The 19272-nt window shown below is 39.2% G+C and overlaps 1 protein-coding gene across 3 annotated transcripts in view; it reads left to right on the top strand.

Moving 5' to 3' along the window:
* Positions 1-19272, top strand: part of GRAP2 (GRB2 related adaptor protein 2) — a 100491-nt gene that overhangs the window by 44856 nt on the left and 36363 nt on the right. The window contains exon 1 of one of the 3 annotated variants that reach the window (XM_039725582.1): positions 13992-14115. The exons of 1 other annotated variant lie outside the window; for it this stretch is intronic. The gene's annotated coding sequence lies outside the window, so the exon portion shown is untranslated. Of the gene's footprint in view, positions 1-13991; positions 14116-19272 lie in introns of those variants that run through there. One more of the 3 variants, XM_039725585.1, reaches the window with a different exon arrangement.

Below are 19272 nucleotides of genomic sequence, written 5' to 3'. Positions count from 1 at the left end.
AAGGAAAATGAACTCTAGCCCAAGATACCATAATGTCTCAGTAAAACCATACTGAAGTATTCTGAGCTGCACGTCGTTCTTTGCAGTTCCAAGAGAGCAGCAGAGGACTTGGAGAACGTGTTAATGCTCATACAACAGCATTTTATACCAAACATAATTTTTAAATGGTAATTTTGTACAATTTTTGCAATGTGTGTTTGATTGCTGTCAGAGGAAGTCAGGCAGGAAACTACCTTGGTCCCTCAAATTCAGTATTATTGTAGTCACCCATGAAGACATGTTTTAATTCTTGTTCTTACTTGCATTTAAACCAGAGGGAACAGATGACAAATGAAATCACCACCTTCATTTCAATTGTTTGGGTCCCACAATTCTACCCCTGAGAAACATCCTTATTTGAAGTATTTGACTGCTAACATCATCGGTTTGATATTTGTTAGTTAATTACTTGGAAGGTGGGGGAATAGAATGATGATTAAATAAATCTGTTAGATATCCATCAGCTCTTCCCTTCTAAGTACGTCAGTGTTACTTATAAAATAGGCCTCTGATGATTTCACATTTTCAGAGAACTTGTCTGGCTTGGGCTACTGCAGCTTTTGCCTGGGTGTTGGAGAAAGCTGATTTTGATATGACAGGGATGCTTCCCTGGAAAATGTTCTGCTGAGAAATATTTTTTTAATTACTGGGGGGGGAAGAGGTGATTTTTTTTCACACAGATGTTAAATTTCCTAGAATTAATCGTGTAGAAAAATGCCTTTGAGGCATCGCTCGGTCCATTAACTGCAATGCCAACAGCCAGTGGCTGGAGTTGAATACTAACAGACTTTATAGCTCTTTACAGTAATAGACAAAGCCAGACAGATTCACAGCTCAGCCTGGCCCTCCTGTTCTTACCTGCTGCCTTCTGTGTTTATATCCCCACTGCCTGCAGTGTGCTTCCTTTTTGAACAAGGAAACATGAAAATAAGAAGCGGTGTTGGTTTGCTTATTTGTGTAAAAATTATACACTCAGCAAACCAGGATCGGTCTCTCTTCCTCCACTTCCAGGTAGTACTTTAAAATTAATGCTGTTGCAGCATTATGTCAGACACATGTGCTTCATGACACATGGAGCAAAACAGGAGAGTAGGGAACAGCTGAAAAACTAATTTTAAGAATTACATTTCCGGAGATAAATCCTTATTCATAAGACAAATGTGAAAAAAAAAAAATACCAAAGGAAAATATGTTGGTGTTATTTCATGTATGCATGTTCTTTTGTTGGCTACATGAAAGCTTTTAATAGTTTTTTTCATACAGAATGCAGTGTTCTGACTCATAGTGTCTTTCCTAGGGAAGGCAGGCAGTCCTTGTTCACTTCTGCATTGCAGAACTGAGTTCAGCACAGAGGTGTGTAGCAGTGGGGATATAGGCTGTCATGGGCTGTATGTGCACCTATTTTGGGTTCTTATCTCCATATTTCACTTGGGCTATTAGGACCACGCCTTCCTTGTTTGTTCTAAGCTGGGAGTCTCCAAGACAAACTTTGCTGCAATGGGTTATGACAATTTAGTATGCAGACTACTTCTCTGAGTTTCTACTACACCAGTATTCATAGAAGATGCTGACCTTGGAATCAACTATGGATGAGACATAAACCCCAAAATACTTAATGCTTTGAGTGGCCAGTAATCCTAAACTAAACTTGAAAGGATAAGTGATTAACTTTAGGACCCTGATAATATTACATTATACACAATTAAAAGTTCCTCCCTCTAGTTTCTATAGAATTTATGCTATTTCTTCTCCAAGACTTCCCATGGTGGGTGCTCGGATATGATAATGAAGGGAGCAGATAGCTAATTATTTAATAGCTTGTTTATCTGTTTGCTGTGTGGTATCCCTGCAGCAGTCTCATTTCTTTGTTTGAAGTCTTTTATACACATGCATTTATAAGACACTTGGGAATGTGAGGAGAAAAAGCAGCAAATAAATATGTTTGGAAAGCATATGTTGTACTAAATCTGCAAAGGGTAAGGAGCTTCAAAAAGGAGAAGGGAAGAAAATGGGCTTCAACTTAGGAAAGCAATGTGAGAGATGCTGAGTGAAAAAAGAACAGTCACCCAGCTGGGATTTGTTATGTGGCAAGCTTTGGGCTTTTTTAACAAAATCTGTGGAAGACCAGAAATCAAAGGTCACTGTATATTTACCAGCTTTTCTGAAGTATCTCTTCACTAATATCAGAATATCTCATAGAGACTAATCAGTTGGTCTTCAGAATATCCTTATGAGTTTGAGAGATTTAAGCCTTGTTTTATCATTGGAGGAATAAAGAGATGGTTTATCTAAAACTACACAGGAAATCTGTGATTTATAATAAAGCAGGCCTGCATTCAGTGCAGTGACTCAACCATAAAACCAGCCAATCTTCTTTCAGAGTTACAGGGCACTAAGGGAGGGTTGTTGGTACAATTCACAGTCAAAGGAGAGAAGCTGATGAGAGACTGCCCCCAAGTATAGATGGAGAGGGTTATGTAATTCTGCTTGTCAGGGAAAATCTACCTTTTTTCTTGTGTTTTGATTAAAGGCAGTGCCATAAATGGATTTTCAGCTAGCCCTTTCTGAGTATCTCTGATGGTAGCCAGTCTTAAAAAGCCAAGACCCTTATAATGAAATCTGAGACTGTTTTGAGATTTGTCTTCATGTGGTCATTTTATGAAAAGATAGAAAACTTGTATGCAGTGATAACACCCACATTGCAGGAAGTTAAAGCCCTTTAGATTGATAAATGACAGATATAGCTAACGCACAAAAAGGGGAAAAATGTCCTATTTGTTGTTCCAGTTGGAGTTTAAAGCAGAATGACTAATACTTGAAAATAGGACAAAAATCATGTTATTTAAATAAAATTTTCCCGTTTTGTGTTTTCCTTCAGTTTTTAACCATACATTGCTAAGGTTGTATTACAAGCATTATCTCTGTTAAAACTTTCAGTCATTGGGATTGCTGGGTCAGCTGACCACATTTTGTGCATAGCTCTGAAGGAGACAGTTGTCATGCACTGTGGTCTGAGCACATGTCATTATTTATGTTACCTCCAGTGAGAATCACCTTGTGTCCACATTCAATATGGTTAAGTGAGATTTTTATGAAGGACTTGCACATCCATATTGAAACTGCTGTAGTACATTGAAGAAGATTGATGCAGCTTTTATTAGCCCTATTAACTCACTCTAATAAGGGGTTCTCTGTCTTTCATCCATATTTTCAAAGTACATCTACCAATTGCATCATCTGCTTCTAAGGGATCTGAGAGCTCAGAAAAAATAAGACTGCCACCATCGTGGTGATATCTGACCTTTTCTGGGCAAAAGACTGCAGCTTAACTGCAATTGTTAGGACTCCACTGATCAAAAAAAGTTTCAGTTCACCACCTCTAGGACTTCTGAGTCCCAAAATACAATTTTATTATCCAGCATATTCTTTAAGGCGTTGTGGAGCACACACTAGAGGCTCTCTTATTCTTCAGTTTCTTAATTTTGGTTTTTCCACAGATAAATGCGAACAGAATTCAGTGTGGGCAAAGAAAAAATCTAATGATTTCTAAGATTATGGTGATTCCCAGACGGCTTGAATTCAATATTACAATATGGAACTACTGATGTGAAAAAACAACAACAAAAAAAAAGGACATAAGATGTTAGGAATTTCTTTTATATCAGGATGATTTAATCTCCCATAGAAAATACATTTCTGAAGCTTCTTCAGTTAGAAGCTACACAGTGTTCCAAATATTTGAGAAACAGATCAGCTGAAACTGCTTGTGTGAAAATGTTTCCTTTCTGGAAGAGGTAAAAGGTTGTAGCTCATGTCTGGTGAGAATAAGAAAGCAGCTCAGGGAGGCAGAATGCAGAAAAGCTGCAGATTATAGTGGTTTTTTCTGCCTTGGTTTAAAAACAAGAGAAAAAAAGACTAATAGTAAATAGCATTTTGAGTGTTAGCTAGTTTTTCATTAGCCAACAAATAAATTGTACTGAAACATTAGTCTCTACTCCCATGGTGATTAGATATTACAGTACATATGGTATGGAAACATTGAGGGGTGTTTGAAGACCTCACAACGCCCAAACACCGCATGCCGGCCAACTGGTGACCATACGCTGCAGCTGACAGAAACAGGGAGCTGCCTCCTGCTTTCCTGCACCTGGATTTGCTCACAGATAATTCCCACGTGTTACTGCAGAGCAAGGCCAGCAAGGAATTCATACACTACTGTTAGCAGGAGATGCAGCAAGTACACCACACATCCCCCACCAATAAAGGCAGATATAATCTTCTGTTTGAAATGAGTTTGTCACATCACAAAAGATTTGTTTTCACCCTGTCCAAAAATTGCAGCACTTCTGTTTTTCTCTTGATGAAACTAGACAACATTACAACCTTTATGTTATACTGACTGCTTCTGAAATACAAAAATATTTAGGACTGATGGGTAAGGCTCAAAAGTGCAGCAACAGACTAAATGCTGTACACAGTGACTTTGGTTGGTTTGGACGGTATGTCAGCTTGAAGAGTCGTGTCCTGTAACTTTGTATTCAATATCTGGCATTTCAGTCTTAGAAAATCAAGGCAAAAATTCTGAGTAATTTTTTTCTCTTACTAAAGACTGGCTGGTTTGGAGAAATTTCCTACAGCAACTTCAGCTCAAGGGAAATTTGCAGCATCTTAGAAGATTATCCTAACAAAACTAACTCCTGCTAATATCAAGTATTCACAAGCTCCTTCTTCCATTTTACGGTTTAAATGTTATATAGAGTTATTTACTCATTAGTAAATAATCGTGATTTTTTTTTAGACTTCTGTTGTATCCAATATATGCAAAAGTTGCACAAAAATAACTGAAAATATGCTACAAGTGAGCAATTTCTCTTTGTTTTGTGGCACAGAGCCATAGTGAGTTAGCTAACACTAGAATCCTGTTAAGACAGACATCCTATTCCCATGTTATTCCAGAGTGAGCATTATCTGACATTTTATTCTGAAAGTAGTGACCTACCTGGAAAGTGGATGACTTTTTCTGAATCCTGCCTAGAACCCAAAGAATTAATTTCTCCTTTTATCTATATATCCTGTATAGTTTGTACGAACACCAGTAGTCTAAATTATGTAAGACATCTGTAGCTGGAATAAAGCATAAAGAAAGCTGTGTTACAAATCTGCTGTAAGCACTCTATTGATCTCTACCCACCTTTTCAGAGCATTTAATATGGTTTCTGCAGCATGTCTGTTCTTCTAGTACCTTTCAGTCCCAGTGCTATTGCACAGTTCCAACAAGAGTCCATTGCATTGATTACTTGTTATTCCCTACTGATGCTCTATTCCTAGTTCTGCACAGGCACCTCAGTCTTGACCCAAAGCAAGTCTTTGTCTTCCTAGCTGTGGGATCCCAGAGGACTTTCTGTCAAGCTATTTTAAGACTGATCATCAATAGGCCCTGCTATCCTGCTATCCCAGTTTTTTAATTAAATCCTTTGGTCAAACCAAGCTTTATCAAACAGGGACTAATACAACAGAAAAACCAGTTGAGACAGAGAAATCTTTGCTAGGTTTAAACACCCACAACCGTACTTGTAACAAAAGAGTGCTGTAACAGACCATTGCTTAATTCCTAAAGACTTCCATTTTTCCTTTTTTCTAAAACCATTGACCTACCCTTTTTACTTTTTGCATTGTGTGTATTTTTAACCTTTATTTTAACAAATACCACTTTTCTTTGCATGAAAAGCTTTTTCATTTTAAAACAACTAAAAATTTAGCAAAGATAGTTTTAAAATATAAGATTGAATTCTTTAGGCTGAAGTTTGTAGAAAGAAAGTCTGGTAGGAGTAAAAAGAAATTAAATATTGGTGAGCAGCCTTTGATAGTAGGTCTCCTAGGGGAGAGCAGAATATAAGAGATACAACATCTAATTATGTTTTAGTTGTCTTGATGCCTGTTTGTCATATTGCTACTTCTGATACTGTCATAAACCACTGGAAAGGGAAGATAAGGCAGATTTTTCCTGCGTTTTGGATGTTGAGTAAAGACATTAACGTGTGCTATAAAATGCCTCAAGAGACAGGTTGCAGACACAGAAAGATCTCTGGTTCCCTCCTCTCTTGCAACTGTAAACCTGAAAATTCAGTACTAAGATCTCCTTCTCTGCGTAACTTTACTTTTCCTCTTTCATCCCTGGTTTCTGTTGTTAAGTTTTACAAGCCCTGAATCTGACAACATCAAACTAATTAAGTCAGGGGTGAGCTAAATACAGTGACACCATGGACAAATATAATGAGTTTGTAGATGGTAATTCAGGTGGTTACTTCTGTCACTGATGAGTACAGGGCTTTCAAATTCCTCTTCAGAGGGATTTTGAAGTTGGGATATTTTAGTTCACAAATAGGAGGGAGTACGACTACATGTATTGTCAGTTAACAAAACTCAGGTGAAGGGCAATAGCAATTTCAGACAGTGACAGCAACTTAGAACTGAGTGACCAAATGTTAGTTGTTTTTTTCTGACTTGTTCTGAAACCACATTAAAGCACATACTACTTTCAAGTTAGCATGAAGTTAGTAGAGATGGAAGCACATGCCTTCTTTTGCTGAGAGAGGCAGAAAAAATGAATTGAAATGCAAATTTTTATGGTATAGTTAGAGTTTTCCTTAGTTTAATCTCATACCCTCCAGATTTTTATACAGTCACTAAATAGTCTTGAATTTATCTCATCAGTATAAAACCAAGAAAATCATTATGTGCAGCTGTACTGTAGAGGCATCACAATGCAATTATTTCATTGCACAGAGCAGATGCATGCTGCTGGCCTGTCAGAGCCTATAGGAGCTGCATGGAGTTTGCATCAGCAGGAATTGACTCTCACATACATCACTTGAGGACAAGAATGTGCAATGTGACAGGCCCATTGCTACCCATCATTCATCTAATTTGCCATGGCAAGGAGGATGCTTGATGGTGTCTGAAAGCCAACAGGTCAGTGGCTTCATGGAGCAGCTCATGCTGCTCCCAGCAGTGCAGTGTTCTTACTAATCATTTAATCTTGTATTTGAAGTTCAGTTCCTATGGCTTACCTCCTCCTTCTCATTTTCTTTCACTTTCACTTAAAAATATAATGTTCTGTTTCAGGAAAATTAACTGCAATTTCATGGATCACTACAGCAGGAATAAGTTGTATGCATAATTCTGTAATCCATCTATTTGTTCCCCAGAATGCAAATTGACTTGATAAATAATTCCATGTGCTATGTAAATAACCCTACTTCTAATTGAGAGTGCTGCATTTTCAGTGCAGATGGGGAAGGGAATAGAAGATTGTCTCTGGCTTTGACTTCCTAATAGTTGTTGCAGGATGTTTTGTTTACATTAATTTTTTAATCTCTCATATAGAAAATATAGGCAACAGCTGCCTCGATTTCTTTTTTAACAAAATCTCCAGTGGTCTACTTCATTCTCCCTCTTTTTTAACAAAATCTCCAGTGGTCTACTGATGCTTCATTTTTCTTAGAAAAAAATTCTTTAGAAAAAGTTTTCAAGATCTGGTTCTGATATGATATGCCAGATGACGATATCTAAAATGCACAATTCCTCTAGCTAGTAAATACCAATTATCATAGGAGTGAGAATAGAACATGACTCTTGTTCCAGCAGTGTGTCAGTAATGGGTAAGAAGAAACACTATACTAGGATGCACAATAGAGAGTTTACTTTCCATGGCCCCTTTTAGGTACAGGTTCTCTGTGGGGTTTTCCAGCAGCTGGAATAATTTATATGAACTGGATACTTGGTTTTGTAGTATAGATACTTTTCTGCTATTAATTGATTGGTATTTCCATTTCTTTTCTCTATAAAGATAGTTGTAATTATCAAGAACTTCTTTCAGGTTCAGAGTTAAAATCAATGTCTAGATATTATATTGAAAATAAAGGCAACACCTTTTACATGTTCTTACAATTTCCTAAACTACCAAGTTTCTCAACCAGTTTTTAAATTATAAAGTAGAAGTTACTTAAATGCCAATGGTAAAGATATTTGAGTGGTAAACACTAAATATTCACTGGACTAACAACTTGAAGTCCATTAGGTTAGCGTAACCCAACTCTTCCAGGAGAAACAAACTTATCAAAATTACCAGACACAGTTTTTAGACAAAAAGGAGGAAGTGTTCTTACATACCATGCAGTAAGTAAGTTGTCTCATTTGTTGCCATGGAATGTAATGAAGGACAAAAACATAGACAAACTTACAGAAAATAAATGGCTCTTTTAAATAATTGTTCAGATACAATCTCTGGCTCAACCAGTCAAGTCAGACTTGTTACAGGGAAGAATTCCTGGAAGGAATGTCAGGAAGGCTTGCTTTGTTTCCTTTCCTCCTGCTCATTTTCTGTAAACAGATGATGTTGGCACTCCCAGCGAGGGGACACTGGGCCAAGTGGGCTTTTTGCCTGACTCTTCACTGCTGCAGTGCTCTTTTTGTGCTCTGTTATGGCATCTTCAGGATGATTCCTTGGCCAAACCACAAGAGCTTCAAAACAGACTTGTTTCTACCTGTGGCATCTGTCAGAACTGCAGAATGAGCAAACTTGCTGGCTGAAGCTGCTTCAGCACGTGCTTGCCAGCTGACAGACACCAGGGGTGCTGCTTGGTAACTTGAGTTAACTGGGCTCTCATTAACTGAGCAGCCACGTTAATTATCCTATTCTCATATCAGTACTCATGTAACTAGGTATTTGTATACAAAAATGCCTTCTAACTGCCTTTGGTCCAATTCCCTTCATTAATCTAGGAAAACACAGCTATGGGAGGGTAATATAAAGACCAATCTATTTTAATATGTGCTCTAGAGTCAGAAAATATTTGTTTGTCTTGCTTACTTTCAAGCCACTAATTTTCAGAAATGCCAAAGGGTTGCTAGTTTCTTTTCAATTTTCAGCATTTTAGCTCATCTGTCTTTATATTCAAAAATACTTCCATCTCTATGTAAGCCTAAAAGCAACAGTGATGCCATTTTTCCCAAGTTCTTATTTGTAAAGGTTTTGATATTTTTAAGTGTTGTTTTCTGAGAATAACATGGAAAAGATTTTTATTCTTAGGCTTTTCCTAACTTGCTATTTTTTCCTTGAGCAATTTATTTAAATAATCAACTCCAAACTTACTAATTTTAACTGACAGGCTTTGTCAAGTCATCCTTGATTCCTTTCAGTGTTATCCACATATTGAAAATTTTGCAGTGTCTCGGTGTTGAAGAAACCCTGTTTATATTGGTGTCTGACTTTCTCTGATGCATTATTTATGAAATAGTCCAACCATGTGAGGCACTGGAACACAAACCTCCAGGCCTTTCTGCAGCCATTCATCCAGTGGCATAACTGTGTCTATAATCCAGAAGGAGAAAGTGCACTGTTAGTTCAGTGATCTCCCACATCAACAAACTTGAGAGGCCCCAAGAATTGTTAGTTGCTGCTTTCCTCACTTTAACTTTTTTTAGATCTTTTTTTATAAAGGTTTTTGCATTTTTTCTAGTTATTTTCTAGCTATATCTAGTTTTAGTCAGTAAGTGGTGCCAGGCACATCTCACGGTGCTTATTTTATTCTCCAAATGACAAAACTCAATGCACATCTGCAAATGTAACGACTCAAATTAGGAATTAGGGCTTTTGTCCTGAAAAAGGTGGCAGGATGAATAGCCCACCTGAAGTGCACCTACACCAATGTACCTACAGCATGGGGAATGAACAGCAGGAGCTGAAAGCCATTGAGGACATAGGAGGCTGTGACATAGCTGCCATCACAGAAACACAGTGGGATCACTCACAAAACTGGAGTGCTGGCAGTGGAAGTCTGTAAACTCTTCAGGAGAGACAGGTGAGGAAGGAGAGGCAGTGGGGGACCCCTGTGTGTCAGGGAGTGTTTTCACTGTCTGGAGTTTAACAGTGATAGGGTTGAGTGGTTGTGGGTAGGAATTGGGGGAAGGCCAATAAGGTGGGAATCTGTTACACCACAGACCCAAGGAGAAAGCAGAGAGAATATGTCTAGCCTCTCATTTTGGCAAGACTACAGTTTGATACCAACTAGAAGGAAAGTGACTTGGTTCTACTCAATAATAATTTAGTACTTTGACATTTACAGGTTAAAAACACAACATTCTGGTGTTCCACTATGAAAAGTCAATTAAAAACAGGGAAAGAACCACAGCAAGTAAAAAAATAAATGGATTATTTTAGTGCCCAGTAAGTTTGTTTAAACACAGCCTAACACCTTCAACTGTTTAACCACTGCTTCCATAGACTTATGGTGCTAATGTAGTTAGCATTTTGATCACACCTATGACAAGATCCAAATGCAAATGTCAGAGTCAGTGAAAGTTACATTACAGCAAAAGAACAATATCTGCAACTAGGGAAAAAGGAAGGAAATGTCTCCTGTCTGTCTAGTGCAGCCCTTCTATTTACGGAACGGTTGAAGGGCTCTAAAAAGGAGCAGAGAGGTGAAGGAGTTGCAACAAGAGCATCCATTTGTCATTGAATTGCTCTGCTAAATGGTAGCACCAGTTTTTCCAGACCAATCAGCTTGGATCCCTCGGCTATCCCAGCTCAATACTCAATAGGAGATGCATTTTGGTCAATGCAGCAGTAGCATAAAAAGGGAATGCAGCCTCCAAATGATTTAAATGATGCTTGTGAGTTGTTATTTCACAGCTTTATGAGATGTTCCTGTTCCCATCCCTTCCTTTTATTGGTTAGCATAAGGCTGGGTAGGTTTCTGTGCAATTCCCAGCTGAGTCACCAGAAAAGGTCCATTTTCATCATGTATCAATTTGATTTCAAGCCCTGACAAACATTCAGCCTCAGGAAGGGAGACAATGCATGATATACTTTATAACTTTATGAAAACAAAAAGTAAAAAGATTAAAACTCCTAATAAATTTTGTTTCCCATGTGAGCCCCCTTCCCACAGTGCCCCTTATGAACATGTTTCTCTTGTGTGCTACCTACCTCAGTCCAGATTGAGAGATATTTTTAATGCGAGGATTGGCAGAAATACCAAGCAAAAGATCAAAACGGTACCTTTTCACATTTCTAAAGAATAGAGCTAATTAACCTTTTTATCAAACTACACATTTTCAAATTACTTAAATGGGAAATATACTGGTTTAATTAAGACTTCGCAGGGAGAGACAGTTGCAAACACTTGGAACAGAGAGAAAGTGGGATGTTTATGAGGAAGGTGCTGTATGCTTTACAACTCCCCGTCTTTTTCTTGTTTGCACTTCAAATGGAGTCCATTTTTATCTGTCTATCTCCTGCTGAGAGAATCTGATTTTATCATGTGTTTCAAGGAAGCTATTAAAAAACTTCAATCACTAAATTCTTCTTTCCCTTTGGACGTTTCTCTCCCCCCTCTCTCTTTGTTAGAGTTGCACTGTGACATTGGTTCTATGGCAGGATACATTGATTTTATTTGCTTCACGACTTGATTACCTAATCCTCCTGCAATGAAGCCTTGCTTTACAAAAACCTTGGTTGGTCCCCATGTTTTCTTTCGGTCCACATGTGGTTTGATTTTTGTAGGTCTAGATTTTGATATGTATGCCACACTTCCTTCTGTTTCTTTGTTTTTCGTAAATGGTGAAAACTTCAAGAGTGACAGCTTGAGGGTCTATACACACACAAAAGGAACAACATGAACAATGCCAGCATACTCCTCCTCCTCACTTCAGGATCTCAGGAATATTTCAGAGGTGTACAAAGAACATACTAACTGATATAGCATTTACAATATCAGTGTTTTGGTGGCAATATATCAAAATAGTTGAAGCATAATTAAAAGAAGTTATGAGCCTAAAAAAACTTCCTCTGAAAATTAAAAAACTAAAAAACAAACAAATAACTCCACTCTGAAATACAAAATTTGGTAGGTATCCGCATTTAAGTAATATTCAAATTAAGCCAGTGAGACTATGAAAGCGTGAAGCCTGGATATAGCCATGCATTAACTTCCAGCCTTTTGCTTTTGTTTGTCAGTTAATGTCAGACACATCATGCCATATCAATGAAGCTGAACACTGTATAAGTCTTAGTGCTAGTAGAAAAGACATCAGCATTTGATTGCTGCATTCTGTGCCTCTGTTCTTGAGCCAGCTCCATGTGACTAATGCTCCAATGGTGCATATGTAACTGATTTTTAGTTTGCTATTAAGATTGACACCCCTAATGCAAAACAAAAATATTTTTGCCTGAATAACTAAGAGTATTTTATTTTAAGCCAAATGGAAAGTTATGCTTTGCCCAAAAGCATTTTTTTATTGTGTAAAGTGTTTTTACCTTTTTATTCAGTCAAAGTAAATTGTGAGATAGAGAGTTGTTTTTAGCTGGAAAATAAGAACATTTCGTATTAAAAGTACTTAATCTATTTAAAATAAATTAAGTACTTTCAATATGAAATGTTACGGCAAAAGAGTAATTTAATAACAATTACAAAACACCTTAATTGGTCTCTGTAACTTTTTTAACATTTTGAAGATATAATTAAGAATATTTTTTCAATACTAGGAAGTTCAATATAATCAATAAAATTCTGCCCATTTCAGTTTGCAACACCTGTGCCCTTTTGAAGAACACAGATGGAACCTCACCAACCTGGCTGCTTGTTCTACAAAGTCAACAGTAATTAGGTGTTAAAGTTGGGGTTTTTTGTGTTGCTTTTGAGCAAGAGCCTGGACCATTTGGCCAGGCTCTGAACCATATCCAAGGAAATGGTAGAAAGAAAAGTGGCTTCAGGAACTCAGAGCCATGTGGATCTCACTGCTCAGGAACTCAGTAATTTATGAATCTATTTCAGCTGCAGCAAATGGCCCTTTCACGGCTTACAGCTACCCGGCAGAATTTAGATGATGTTTTTAGGCTACAATTTTAAGAGGTCCTCGACTGGTGGCTGCAGGGGGAAATTTCACTTGATGTCAACTCCTTTTTGTTTCCTCTGAAATGCCTCATGTTAACGACTGCAGACAGCACACCAGGCAGGGCCAGGGCAGGGGCTGGCATTTCCAAAGGCAGATTTCTGCTCTCCTGTAGCAATCATTTTTCCAACCACCAATGGTCCTTCTCCCTCTGGGGCCCCGCTGACCCCTGGCAGCCCTCAGGCTGCCTTCAGGAGGAGGGACTGGAGCTCAGAGAGCAGACAAGAAAAGATGGGAGGGAAACTGCCACTCAGAGGCCACCCCAATTCACTCTTGGTAGCAACCAAACTGAAGCGACAACTAAATCAGCAAATGTGCCTTTTCTGTGTTCTTGTAAGAATCACATTTTTATAGCTCTTTTTCTCACAGCTTGAAGACAGCCCCCTAGTTCACACTTATTGCAGAATCTGGTGGCATCCTGGTTTCTCTCTCACATCTACTCCCTCTCGCTCTGTGCCTACACAGGCACAAGATGATCCCTGCATTCACCTGCGTTTGCTTACGGCTGTCCAAGCTCACGGGTGCACTGTGCACACACACCCGTGGACCCTGTCACGTCACAGGAGGTGTGTGGCACCAGAGGTTCTCCACCAATTCACCTGCTGATGGCTCATGGCCATTGCTGTCCCACCAGAGCAGAGAGGAGGGTACATTTTTGGACACCTGTGATGGCTTAGTCTTGGGGATGGATCACTACTAATATCTGAAGGGGCCAGTGCTTTCCAGACAGATATATTAAATAACTGAACACTGAGCAAGTTGTGAGGTGCCCCAGCACAGCTGTAGCATTCAGAGGAACTGCTCTCAAGCAGTTTCCCTCGCAGTAAGACAGTAAAACCACACTAAGCTGAGTCCCATACCCAGCTCAATAAGCTGCTCTGACTCTGAGTTCCTGTGTGGTTTGTGGTTTGCACTCTACCAGCTTGATTGGCTGCACTTCATGAGGGAGAGGCTGAGATGCTGGGTTGAAGATTTGTGTGTCCCGAATGGCTCCACTGACTTTGGTCCTTGCTAAGCACTTGTGCTGAAGACAGGTTGTTATGAGACTCGTGCCATTCCCCCACTGTTTTTTCCCATCACAGATCCTGAAAGACCAGAGTGTAACTACCTGCCACAAAGGTACAGATCTGCTTGGGGGCTTGCTTCTTTTGCTGTGAGGTTTTATGGGTAGATGCATTGGCTAAATTAGCATTGCATTTTCTACGGAGTTAAACAAGTAAGGGCTTATCTGCAAGGTTTGAGATTCAGTGTGTTTTCTTTTCCACTGTAGGTGTATCAGGTTTTTCTCCTTGTCAGTGGGGGATAGAGCTGTGCTCAGGAGGAGTGTATTTATTGGAACAGAGAAAAGAAAATAATGAATAGAATTTTTTTTATTAGTCACAAGCACAAGGCAAAGAAATAATCACTTTTCCCTGGTTGGGAAAAATTTAAGGTTGCTCTAGCAGAGACCAGGCTATTGTGTCTCCGAGACACCCATTGTGATCATACTGAAAGGGGCAAGGTGCCTAGAAAGAAAAATGCTTTAGGCAACTGGAGATTCGGCATTGTTGACCCTCCTTTTGCTCAGAGCCAGGGCTCTGCTGCTCAAGTAATCTGCTTTTCCTGATTTCTTATGTCTTCTGCAAAATGTGGTGGTTTCTCAAGGGGTCCGACCTGGGCGTAATTTTTCCTCAAATGTTTTTTAATGTTGCAGTAAAGCTTTTTGATGCACTGTAAGCATAACAGGCAATATTGTTATGAGACACATCTTTAGACTGAAGTGCTATTGAGTTGTATGGGAAGGTCCTGCATGTGTCTCGTGTGTGTTTGCATGTGTAAAGTTCATAATGCTTGTCTTGTAGGAGCAAAGCGACATCAGTCTCCAAAACATGATTTAGTAGCATCCTATCAGTACAATATTTTCTTAGAAAAAACAATGTTAGCTCTCCTCAGCAGCAGCAGGAGAGCCTCTCACATTTATAATTGTCCAGTGAAGAAAGGTTTAATGATAATTCATCTTTTAGTAAATGGGCATGGCAGGAGGAACTGGGCTTTGGGATGAGAAAGAGTTACCTACCAGCTATGTTTTGGCTTGGAAGACCATAGGTGATGAAGCCAGCAGTGCCAGTCATCCACTTAGAAGTGGAAAAGAGAGAAACTCCTGCTTTAGCCTCTGCTCCCAGGTTTCTGAATAGGACAAAACCTCTGGCTATCATGAGATGGCAAAATGAGTTCTGGAACAGAAAGGGAGGAAATCTGTTTCCTTAGCAGTGGCTCAGAGAACAAATGCATTGCTCTTGCAGTGAAGCAATTCCCTTGGCTTTCCTATTTGGTGACATTTATTTCTATTTGAACTTGACAATCCCACAAAGAAGAGATTAGGCACAAGCACAAGCCCTGTCATTCCCTTTTTTATCAGGAAAGCAGAATAACCTGGAGATGGATGGAGTTGCACTGTGAAATGCACACAGATAAATTTAGCTTAGTTTTGCTGTCTAGATTTCGGATTTACTTTCATCTCTACCACACCCTTCTGCACACATCTCCTAAAATTGTTAAGACTGACGGATCTGCCTGGGCAAAACAGGCAACTTTCAGAAAAATGGGGCTCTGCTGCTCAGGCAGGCTGTTTGTCCTGATCTCCTACGCCTTCTCACTTTAGTTTCCATAAGGTATAGCAGGTCTGCAGGCTTGTCTGGTTCCTGTGAGTTACAGCCATTACTCTAGCAAGAGACATCACTTTCCTCTTCAAACTTCATCTTCCTTTACCCGGTTACGTGGAATTTCTTTTTTTTTTTTCCCTGATGATTACACTGACTCTTGCAACCATACAGCAATGCCCTCTGTTTTTGCTGATTCAAGGGCCAGCAGTGCAGTTGTGATGTCCCCTGCACGATGTTACACTTCACCTTCCCAATCAACTTACAGCTTGACAGCAGCTCTCCTTAGCCACAAGCAATATCTGAAAGATTGGCAGGCAAGAGGTTGCTATTAAGCCACAGTTCTGCAACTGCTGCTGTAGGCAGTCTCTTTTGGTTTATTTTTATTGCCTGATGCAATGAAAGTTATCTTCATTCTGTTCCCTATGTTTCTTCCTTTAACATTGTTTTCACTTGAAATTCTCCTCTTAGTGGAGCTGTAATGTATATATGTATGTGTGTGTGTGAGATATATATATATATACACACATATTTTTATGTGTTTATACGTATATACATATACACACACCATAAAATGCACTCACTGGTAAGTTCAGTCTCTGGTATCAATTAGAAGAAGCTACCCACTGTGGCTGACAAAACACTACATGTTTGACAAGTAAGGAGCTATTGCTACCAACAGTTGATATGCCTGGGCCTTCGGGCCTCATTTTAGTTTGCTTAGGTTTTTATAAATCTAAATCAGGCCCTGATTTCTTCTACCTTTCTTCCTCATCTCCGAAGTCTGGTTTTGGTCTAAGAAGAATGTAGCAATTATGTCTTTTATCAGTTCTTCAAATTTCTCTATAGAATCATTGAATCGTTAAGGTCGGAGAAGCCTCCTGAAATCGAGTCTGACTGTTAACCCAGCACTGCTTTGTTCACTGCTAAGCCACTGTCCCAAAGTGCCACATCTATGTTCAATATAATGATGGCAACACACTTGATTTAAAGCTCAGGGTTGACTGTCAGCCATATCCCAGTCAGCACAAACGTTCTGCATAAGTCCCTCAATTCCTTTCCAAAAACTTTATTTTGTAGCTCCCTTGAAAGAGTCCTTGGCATCTTTTTAGCTTAGCTTTCCACCATTCTTTGTATATTTGGCCAGCAGGAAAGGAAGTATATTACCATCAGTAACTGTCTTTCCTGCACAAGCCTTTCAGCTTAATGTCTGCACACATTTTTGCCTATTAATGGGTGTTTTGCCCAGCCTTTAAGACAGGTGAGTGTGAACACTTTCACTTTATAATCAGGCCCGTGTACGTGAGTGTGAAGACATTGAGATGACAGAAGCACTAAAGCTGTACCGGCCTAACTTGACAATCTGCAAAAAAACCCCTGCTGCCCTGAGAAGGCAGTATTATGGGTTTTGGTACCCATTCTATTGAAATATGAATGGGGTATGGCTGCACTGAACTTCTTAAATGTGTCCTACAGTTCAGAGAGGTGAAGTGACTTGCCCATAAATGCACAGCAAATATTTAAGCGAGATGGACTTGCAAAATGGATTCCTACTCTTCTTTTCTCACCACTAAACAAGTGCTTTTTTAAAGGGGGGGTGAGGGCAAGAGACATGTACAAATGTGAGTAGAATTGGTAGAGACATCAGCTAAGCTAACAAATGTGTGTACTGTAAATTTCATGGTTCAAGACACAAACTAATTCCCATGGTGCAGCCCTTCTAAGTGGCTGATATTGTACTCAAATGCTTCTGATGTTGATTGCTACTGTCCTAGGGATGTTGAACTGACCCCACTGGGTAATCTAGGGGAGAGGAAGGGTGTCTTCCTTTTCTTTTGACTTTTGCCCTGAATGCTCTCCCTGAAGCACAGTTGCTGTCTATTATTTCTAGAAGGATTTCAGAGAGATGAGAATTTTAAAAAAAAAATGTTTTGGAATAGTCTGAATTCTTCCTGTTGCTTTTTTTTTAATTGTTCTGCTAATTGGAGAAACATGCTAAAGTACCTTTTAAATAATATCTACGCAGGAGGGACTAATCTTTGAGGAATAAGCTTGCTAAGAATGGACACATTATCCCTGCTCTAAAATCAGAGGTCAGTACTGCAAATATTATGAGGTAAAAGAAAATTAGTTAAATGCCTAAAAGAACATCATGTGCTAACATATGATGAAACTTTTTTACCTCTCTTGGAATTCTCAGATCCATCCTTCCTCTCTCTCCCCAACTCAGTCTTTTTTTATAAATGACTTTATCTTTTTGGAGCAGTGTACAGTACTAATAACATGCCACTTTTTCCCCCCAAGGCATTGTATGCCTTACATTCTCTAGTCTTTTTTTTCCAGTTCCCCAGTTGTTTCATTTTATTATCTTGTCATGAAAAATCCACCAGTAACTAGTAGAGTACGAACTTGAACCCTCGGAACTCTGACATTCCTTTTTTTATTTTTAAAATCTAGCTACATAAATAACATCATGTTTCCAGGTCAGAGGCACTTGCAATCCAAACAGGGATTATCTTAGGGTATGGACCAACTTCTGAAATTGTCTCTGTGCGTAATCAGGCTCTGGTAATTGTTTTTCATGCGAAGTGTAGAGCGTCTAAAGCCAGGACACTGGAGGCTTCTCTCTCGCTGTTTGTACATGGCTGTACCACATCACATTGTTTGTCTTTCACATCCACTACACTTCACTAGCAGTGGTCAAAAATATTGATTCTGAGAAAGGTGACCGAACCCTCTATGAACCAAACGTGCAGAGCTCCACACGGGGATGGAAGAAATACTTTCTAATTCTTTCAGGGAGATTAGTTTACAGTTTCAAGTGGTATTATCAAGTTTCAAGCTGTATTGTCATTACACTGCTTGGACTGCACTTTCTTGATAATTCTAATAGTGTGACAGATCTCTGAGATTAAATCTATCAAAACAAAAAAAAACTCCCAATTTCCTCAACTCTCAAAGATAACTGAGTCTAGTCTGTAAATACTTTCCCATCTTCGACAGAAAATGAATCTTAATTCATTGAAGCCATCAAGTACTGCTACATTCTCGGTAGAAGGGAGTGAAAGACAGGCAATATTACATTGCAAAAAATTACATCAGCAGTGTCATAATCATGTTATTACCTTCAGCAGAGGCCATGTGCAGCCCTTGCATCTTCTGCCTACTGGTTTGACACAGCACGTATTGCTGTGCCCTGCACCCCAAGTAATGACACCTGTACTATGTGCCTAAAAGGTTCAGTGCTCTCTCTCTCAGCTCCATTTGCTGTAACAAGCCCATTCAGTAATGAAAACCTCTGAATGTTTGTGTTGTCAGGTTAGCTTTAAATGATCTTCAAGAAAATATTTTTCCCTTCTCATGACATAAGAGCAAGCAGTTTCAGCGGGGCTGACGCTGCTGCTCACGGAGTTTCCTCATTCCGAGCAGCAGCTCTTCACTCTGTTTCCAGCAGAAGTAAAGCCAACTGCTCCTGCTTAAAGGTAGTGGAGGTTCTACTGTCTACTGAGAAGCCTGGTGTGAAGTAATGAACATTTTGAAAGGACCATTCTAACTGTAGGCAGTTCAGGTGTCTTGAAAGCTCTATTTGTAGCATCATCAGAAGGAGTAAATCAAACTCCGAGTGTTTTATGAAGGG

This window comes from Passer montanus, unplaced genomic scaffold (genome assembly GCF_014805655.1).
Source record: "Passer montanus isolate IOZ18808 unplaced genomic scaffold, ASM1480565v1 scaffold55, whole genome shotgun sequence".
NCBI classification, from domain to species: Eukaryota; Metazoa; Chordata; class Aves; order Passeriformes; family Passeridae; genus Passer; species Passer montanus.
This window is presented reverse-complemented; position numbering and strand designations above follow the sequence as displayed.